Source organism: Kryptolebias marmoratus, unplaced genomic scaffold (assembly GCF_001649575.2).
Source record: "Kryptolebias marmoratus isolate JLee-2015 unplaced genomic scaffold, ASM164957v2 Scaffold107, whole genome shotgun sequence".
Classification (NCBI taxonomy): Eukaryota; Metazoa; Chordata; class Actinopteri; order Cyprinodontiformes; family Rivulidae; genus Kryptolebias; species Kryptolebias marmoratus.
Genome location: NW_023665841.1, coordinates 9,739 through 18,735, shown reverse-complemented (window position 1 = coordinate 18,735; position 8,997 = coordinate 9,739). Strand labels below are relative to the sequence as shown.

The window sequence follows — 8,997 nt, the reverse complement described above, 5'->3', positions numbered from 1 at the left end:
GGAGACAGGCACGCTGTGGAGCGAGAGACGCGCTGAGTCCGCACGTCAGGCACGGAGCACCGGGAAGTGAGCAGACGACCCAATATAAAGGAACAGGGCAGAGGTGGATCTCTGCCCGCGCCTGTGAGTAGCGCTCTGTTTTGGTTGGGGAGTAGCTGCGTAAAAGACGCCTTCCGAAGTGGTCGTGGCGCGGGGATGTTGGCGTTTTCCTGTTTCTTTCTTTTAGCCGGATCGGGCGGAGAGGGGGCGTGGCACGCCTAAGTGCGGAGCAGTGCTGAAACGTCACGGAGCCGGCTGTGGAACTGACCAGAGGGTGCGCTAAAGAGGGACTGCCTCCACCAGAAAAGCATAAGAGGACCCTGACCTGCAATATCTGAGTGGGGATGTTGAAAGACAATTGTGGAACCTGGGATTTTTAAGAAAAGAGAAGAGGACTGTTTTTAGTGTCACAATTAAGGTGACCCTTTTTTTTTTTTTTTTTTTTTTTTTAATAAATCATTTTATACGTGACTGCTCCTGCTGTTTGGGTCTTTGAGTTGCTTACCCCTTGTGTCAAGGACAGAGTGTGCGGCCATATTGGTCACATTCTTTTTGTGTCTGTTTTGATGGCCATGTGTCCTCTTCTGCTCCACTGTCATGTGGTGTCCCACAGGGCTCGGTTCTGGGCCCTCTTCTTTTCTTGTTGTACCTCCTTCCTCTTGGCTCTATTCTTAGGGAATATGGGATTGCTTTTCATTGTTATGTGGATGACACACAGATTTATATACCGCTAAAGAATGTAGACTCCACCTCTCTTCGATCTCTGTTTTTATGTCTGGAAGGTTTGAAGGCCTGGATGGCCCACAATTTGTTCCTTTGAAACCAAAACAACAATAATCCAGATTTTACTGGTATCACTGTTTTTCTGTCTCTCCTTTTCATGATGTTCTTTCAAATAAAAGGGGCAAGAGGGAACTATAATTCTTCTGAAAATACTTTACCCAAGCTGAGAATACTGTTTTTCTTTGTTCTGATAAGTCTTTAAAGTGAACGTTCCCACCACATAGAATCGAACCTGAGGTATGTCAATGTTTTTATTAGGCATGTACAACCATGTGGTCAGTTTTTTTTTTTTTTAAGCAATAAAAAAAACCATTGTTTTAAATACCCAGAGTAATATAGGCAAAGTAAATATCCAACTGAAAGTAATTAAATAGAACACTTTAATTTTAATGTCAAACACCCTTAATCTGCATACAAAGAATTATTTACTTTTTGTTAGATGTAACACTTTGTTTCAAATTATAAGAATGACCCAATGATCAGTCACTCTTTAAAGACATACCTGGGTTCAGGTTCATGTTCTGGTTGATTCCTGTTAATGAAGATGGATTAGTTATGTGGATGCTGAGCTCTAATGTTTCAATAAAAAGCAAAGGAAGAAGACTAAAAACAAAAATAAATTATAAACATGCAGCAAAAAAGATCTGTCAGGTAAAGCTACAACTTCAAAAAAGTCAACCAAAAACAAATTATCAACCTAAAAATTATCTAGACTCATTGAAATACATAAAGTATTTTATAGGTCTACAGATAAACATTTGTACAGATCTAAAACATTTACTTTATGTTTGGATTAGGTAAATAATGGGTTTATTATTAGGTTCAAGTTTAAGTCTCTGATTGATCCAGACTTTAAAAATAAGCTTTTAAAAAAGGCAATCTACATCAAAAGCCCATTAATTTTTTGTAAGTAAAGTTTTCTTACTCTGAGTAAGAAGTCTTTTGTCTTTTATTTTTGAAGGGTAGATGAATTTTAGACAACACAAAGCTGGGTTCAGGTTCAGATTCAGGTCCAGGTCTCTTTCTGTGAAGAAAGGCAGTGTGTTGATGTGAGTGCTGAGCTCTGACATGGAGAAGAGTCATGGACACTTAGAGATGGTCATCTCACCTCTGATCTTTGCTCTGGCTCTCATGTTCCCCACACAGAGTGGTTTTAGAGGGAGGGAGTCCCTCCTCTCTGTCCTCACACTGATCCATGCTGCTGAATTCACATCCACATCAGCTCACACACACTTTCTACCTTCACCTGCAGAGGAAACACAAATCATTCGTCTGCACATCAACTCTAATCATCCCCTGATCAGTCAAAGTGTTTCCTGCTGCAGCTGCACAATGGAGGAAGTCCAAAGACTAAAGTGAAGCAGAATGAACACTGCTTTATTTCACAACCATCAAACCATACAAGTGGATTATCTGCTCCATTAAAGTTCCACACAACTTCAGAATCTAACTGAAATCAAACACATCTGAACATTAATGCCCTTTTTTTTTAAAAAAAAAAAGAGACTGACAGGAAGCCGCAGGAAGCTGTTGTGTCTGACTTTAATTGTGGAGACGACAGTTTGATTCCAGGAAATAAAAACATGACACAGTTTGTTTAGTGAAGAAAACAAATAAACATCTGCTGTTCGTCATGTTGTTTGATTCCAGTCCATCAATAATCTAATAATCCTGTAGATTTGTCTTCAAACAGCAGAGTGATGAAACTTTGTGCTGAAATAAGAAGTCAACATGTTCTCCAAACATTAGAGAGCAGAAACAAACAGGAAAGTTCCTGAAGACAAAGTTCAAGGATGAAACAAAGCAAACTTACAGTTTGTTCAAACAGTCTGTCTGAACTCTGAACTCAAGCTTAACATTTACTGTTTTACAGGAAGAACTAGCTTTATGATGCTTACTGGAAATCAGATAAGTTTATCTGTGGGTGTGTTTCTGCTGCTCAAAGGTAGTTCTTCTCACCTTACTAACACAGACTCTTCTATCAAAATCTGAGAGAAGCGTCACACAAGCTGTGCTTTGCATACCGTTCAGCTTGGTGCACCACATCCACACAAATGGCTTTAGAAGCAGAGCTCCTTGTGTAAAGGTAGCCTCACAGAGAGACTGTCATCACTACTGCTCTCCAGTGGTCAGTGTCAGTAACAACAACTTTTTACATTCAATAGTACTGATTTTTATCCTGCCATATTCCACCCTTACTGAAGTATTTAGCACTAATGTTTATCAGCGCTCCATTCAAAATGGATGATTTTGGTGCTCTAGCGGAGCTGGTTTGCCTGTTTCAACATTTACATGACCCCTCTGTGAGAGATCACAAAGATAATCAAACATTTCAAAACTAATGGAAGCATACTGCACCGACGTAAGCTTCAAGATGGATGGCTGGATGGTCCATCCATGCGCAGAGCCCTGTGCGACACTACAAAGTGCGACTATAACTGAGCCTTAATGCTGCAAGCGGTGCGGCTTTGTAGTTTACCAAAGTCGTACTAAAACATTACTACTTCTTACATATATAAGGCACACTGTCGTTTTTTTGAGAAAATTTAAGGCTTTTAAGTGTGCCGTCCGGAAAATATGGTTCTCAGAATTCTGGAGGAGCCACTGGAAACATTACATTTCGTCTTTTTCTTCAAAAACCTCCAGTGTCCAACAACTTTACAGGATTCTTCATCTTTATGTTCTGATCAAGCCACCAGATATTTTAACAGCTCAGCAACTCTGTAATGAAACTGTTCAGATCATAAAATCTGCGACTGACTGACAGAAACAAAGGTAGGACGTGAAGTGCAGATAAACTGCTGTTCCATTTATATGATATTTAAATAAAACACTAAGCACACACCTGAGACTTTTTATAATTCCTCAGGGTATCTGAATAATTTTCAGTGATTTTAGTAGTTTTTTTTTAATGAGTCAAACATTAAATGACAAGGTTTTTTTGTAACTTGTGAAAAAAAATGGTTTCACCACAGGGATATGAATCACCTAAATTTAAAATGAAAACTAATTACTTTGCGAAATGTTAGAAACAAATTGATTTTAGTTTTGTTAAAACCTCAAGTCCTTTATTTATTTTAAATGTTTTTTTGTCTTTAGTTTGATTCATTTTCTCCTCCTCCCAGTATGGCCGACATGTTGCACCACAGTGGGATGAGAGTCAAAGCAGCGTCTGTGTAGCTGAGTTATTCCTGTTCTGTCATCAAATCAGCGAAACGTAACGCATGCAGAAAAAGACTTGTTCAACAAGGCAATAGAAAAAACATTTTTTAACTTAGTCTTTGAAACAATTTGTTTCAGTGTCAAAAACTTTGTTCTTGTACGTAAGTAAGTAAGTAAACTTTATTTATATAGCACCTTTCACAGACATAAAATCACAAAGTGCTTAACAGAAATGGAAACAACACTATAAAAATCAGTGAACAAAATTAACAAAAAGCCAGACTAAAGAGATATGTCTTGAGACTTTTTTTAAAAGAGTCAGTAGATTCTAAGCAGCGCAATGCTAAAGGGAGAGCGTTCCAGAGCCTCTGGGCCACCACCTGAAATGATCTATCACCACGGGTTTTAAAATGAGTTCTATGTACCGACAGCAGCATCTGATTAGAAGACCTCAGAGTCCTAGATGGGCAGAATGGCTTCAGAAGTTCTGATATATATTTAGGTGCCTCACCATGGAGTGCCTTAAAAGTTAAAACCAATATTTTAAAATGAGTCCTAAAATAGACCGGGAGCCAATGCAAAGAAGCCAGAACAGGAGCACAGACTGAAGGCATGCCATGTTCTTCTCTGAACACCAGGCATAAAGACAAAGACAGCTCAGTTTGTCTCCATGTGGACAAACAGGAAATAAAGCAGTCAGACAGCCGCAGCAGCCTTGTCCTGAAGGTGAATCAAAGTGAGTTCTGCCTCTTCTTCCCTCCAAAGAGAGAAAAGCCACTCAAAGACTTTGAAGGAAAAGAAGAAGAATGTTGAGTTAACACTCACCCTGATTCAGCTTTTAGTCGTCCTTCTTCTCTGTCCACTTAGAATGGACTGTGAACTCAAGGTTAACATTTACTGTTCTGTAGGAAGAACCAGCTTTATGATGCTGAAACATTTACTGGAAATCAGGTGAGTTTATCTGTGGGTGTGTTTCTGCTGCTCAAAGGTCAGTTTTTCTCACCTCACCAACACAGACTCTACCATCCATATCTGAGTGAAGTGTCACACACTCTTTTAACCGTGTTCACACACATCAACATGACACTTAGATTTTGAGTTGCTGCAACAAAAAGTCCAGCAGAGATTGAGAGAGAAAGCAGAAGTGTTTGTGCTCTTTTCTCTTCATCTCTAACAGTGAGCTGTGGAAGCTTCGACACGCCACACCCTGTATCATCTGGAACCTGTTTTTATCATTTAACCACAGGTGGAGGTCAGAAATTCCATTTCTGTCTGTTTCATCTGTGCAACATGAAGATAAATCATATAATTACTGTTGTCAAACAATATAATTATTATCTCCCATGAAGCTGAAGTGTCTTCATAAGGTGGAAGTTCTGGGTCTTCATATTTACTGCAGCGATGTATTGATCAAAAGAAATGACTTTACAGACATAAGTTATTCTTGAACAGTGAGAGTTTATTCAAAATGACAGAATCTGTGCCAAATTGGGACTTCTGACCCAATCAGTGAAATCCCCCTTTTCTCTGGGGCTGCTTCTTTTTATAAACATTTACCACACCCAGCTGTAGAACAAAACACACACACACACACACACACACGTCCCACTGGGACGGACCTTAACAGTATGGATTCAAGAACATTCAATTCCCTTTATGGTGATAAGCTGGGGTCTTCAGACGTGCAACAGATAACTTTCCATATTTGTCTTTGTGCAGTTGCTTTTCGACAACTTGAGCTTAAGAGAACATAATCCACTTCCCAAGAAGGGATTGTAGCTGAAGACAGTGTCTCCACTTGGAAGTCAGGCCCCATTGCAACACAGTACAGATGTAGCCCAGACACCTCAAAGCTTTGACAACAGCTGTTGGAAGTTGAACTACATTTCCCATGAGTGTTAGCTCCAACAGCTGCTGTCAAAGCTTCATGGGAGATGTAGTTGTTGAATACTAACACTTGAGAATCCCAAGAATCCCACTGAAGAGGCAGGAAATAAAGCAGGAAGACTGAAGCAGCAGGATGAAGAAAATGAAGAATGAAAATGAAGAAGTGGACAGAGACATGAGCTCCATGAAGCGTTTGGACTCTACATTTGGACAGAGCAACACAACAGCTCTGCTTTAATGATAACAAGACACTTTCTAACACCCACTTGTTGTCCACAGTGTCCAACTCTAAAAAGCAACAAACTGATGTCAGCAGTCAGAACGGTTCTCATCATTTGAATCCAAATGTTTTGGTTCTGCTGCTCATTGTGCAGAATAAAAACACAGGATGTTCTCTGCTTTATAGCTTTGATTCAAACCTTCCAGTCCAGTCCAAACTCTGTTCTCCCCAAACTCAAACCAGACTGAACACACATGGAAAGACAGAACCCAAGCTGGAGTTAAGTTCCACTCAAACATCAAATCTGACTTAATGAAGCTGAAGAGCAGTTTCTCTAAACTCCACATCTGCTGCCTTTGTTTCTGTCAGTTTCATTCCAGTGTTTCCAGCAGAAAGCTGCACTGAGTGAATCCCAGAGAAATCTCTCTGAGACTCACACTTCTTCCTGTTTCTGAAGGAAATCTCAGCTTTGATGCTCAGAGTTCAGCTTTCTTTTGAGTTTGTTTGAACATGAACAACACTGGAGTCCCAGAAAAACATTTCATCTTCATCTAAACCAGTGGTTTCCAAAGTGGGGGGCGCAGTGTCATTTCGGGGGGGGATGAAATGGAATGAAAAAAACAGTGCCTGACTAAGCATAATGGACAGGTTTTTAACCCCATTTTTCACATGTATTGATGATAGCAAAGTTGAATATTGTTACAAATAAATCAAAAAAAGATAAAAAAAGAAGTATGTTTGAAATAACACTAACAGCAAAGAATACTCTTCTGCAGTATAGAACTAAAAAAAAAAAAACATTTACAGTTACACAAAAGTGTTTCACTGTAATGTGCCAATGCACATAAAAAACTTAAAAAAAAACGTTGAACTAGAAGTGATGTCTGTTTGTATAAAGCTCTTACAATCATGTAGATATTTGTAAATGTTTTCTCCTCCTAAACAGAGTTGAACTGTTTCTCAAGTTGTTGATTTCAAACTCACTCCCAAACATGTTCAATGGATTATACTTATACAGCGCCTTTCTAGCCAATCAGGCCGCTCAAAGTGCTTTACATCACAGTCTGCTGTCATGTACCAATTCACACACACATCCATACAGCACTCTACAACATCTTTATAAAGCTAACCTGAATAAATCAGCCTATAGAGATTAATCATTATAGAGACTAATCAGTGCTTTAGATCTCATTCATACAATAATGGAGCTCATTAGAGACAACGAGGAGTTTAGTCTTGCCGAGGGCCACTTCGACATGTGACTGCAGACTGGTGAAATCTCTGACTCTTTCATGGGAGGACGACTGCTCTAACCACTGAACTACAGCTACCACAAACACCTCTCTGACTGTTTCCTTCCTGCTCTTTTACTTTAATCTTGTCATGGTGCAGGTGATGTTCTTTGTGTAAATCTTCATCTGAAGGTAGTAAAAACAGATTTTGTTCTTTGACTGGTTAAAATCAACTGTTTGCAGTTCAGTTTCAGCAGAAATAGCAGAAACCTGCTGCTCCATCAGAGCCGGTGTGAGGTTGTTTGGGGCCCTGAGCAGGATTTCATTTGTGGCCCTCTTTCAGGTAAGCCTTTCACCCAATTCTCATCAGAACACCACTAACTAATCTTTTTATATTGTTCATGCTTGAACTTTTGCTAATTGTCAAGTTAAGTCAAATTTATTTATATAGCACTTTTCATCAACAAAGCGGTTTAAAGTGCTGTTTAACAAAGTGCTATTTAACAATTGTGCATCAAACACAACTAGTTTTATTTAGTGAGCTGATAATACTTTTTTAAACTTACTTTACTACAGAATGCCTTTTATTTGACAATCACACCAGCCACTTCCTATATATGTTTTATACAAATTCAGAGAACATGGAGTAAATTGTTCATTTTGAACATTTAAGTTCAGTTTTAGTTTCCAGATGAATTCTGTGGGCTTCCTGAGCTTAGAAGTTATTAATGGTTAAACTGTGGCTGAAACTGATCTGACAGGATGCTTCATGATTTCCTGTTTGTTCTTTTAGTCAAGGTTTATTGTCAGGTCTAGTATAATACAGCAGGAAAAATTCTGTTGACACAGTTTTCAGTAGTTTTTCATTATTTCCATATTTAAGGAGAACAAACCATGCAGAAAAGCTGACAGCATCTAATAGTTTAAATAATCTATTTCTAAGTCAAATTAGTGACAATTTATTTTACTCAATTTCTTTTTACTCAGAAAATAATCTTTACAGTCTAACCAGTCTAAGTAGCCAATGCACCATGTTTTATTGGTAAAAATATTAAATCTATTTAAAACCTGAATCAGACTAATCAGGTTGGTAACAAGGAAGTTAAATGGAGTTTTTTATGTGGAGAGACTCAGGTTGAAGAGGAGCGGTTGGTATGTCACATTTCGGCACACAGACAACAAAAGCAGGCAAGATAAAACCAGCTGAAACTCACTGAACTACAGACCATCAAATATGTTTTACATCCAGACTGCAGTGAGCAAAGTTGATAATAATAAAACCTTTCTGTAAGTTCACTTTCTTCTGTATTTGTACCAATGGGAACAAAACTGTTCCCATTGAGGAGAGAAGAATAAAAAAACAATAGAAAAAAAGTTTAATGGTTAAAATAATCTACAATAGATTCAATTTTACATTAAAGGCCTAGCCTTGAACGAATGCATATCACCTGCTGTCTTTCATATCAGTTTTAAACCAAGATCATCTGATGTTGAGAAATGAGAGTTATAGCCTTTTGGATTAAACCTTGAAAATAACATTATGTTTGACGCCATGCAATATTGCAATATCTCACATGATCTGTTAGCACTTAGAGCAGTGTTTCTCAACCTTTTTTGGGCCAGCGCCCCCCTATCCATTATCCAGGCCTCTTACCGCCCCCCACCCTCTCACCC

General features: G+C 38.7%; 1 long non-coding RNA gene across 1 annotated transcript; it reads right to left on the bottom strand.

Annotated features, from left to right (window-relative positions):
- Nucleotides 1-1,339: 1,339 nt before the first annotated feature.
- Nucleotides 1,340-2,654, bottom strand: LOC108228592. The gene is made up of 4 exons (XR_001808213.2): nucleotides 2,636-2,654; nucleotides 1,931-2,068; nucleotides 1,748-1,846; nucleotides 1,340-1,354 (listed from the first exon to the last, which is right to left on the bottom strand). It is a non-coding gene; the product is annotated as an uncharacterized LOC108228592 (long non-coding RNA).
- Nucleotides 2,655-8,997: the final 6,343 nt, after the last annotated feature.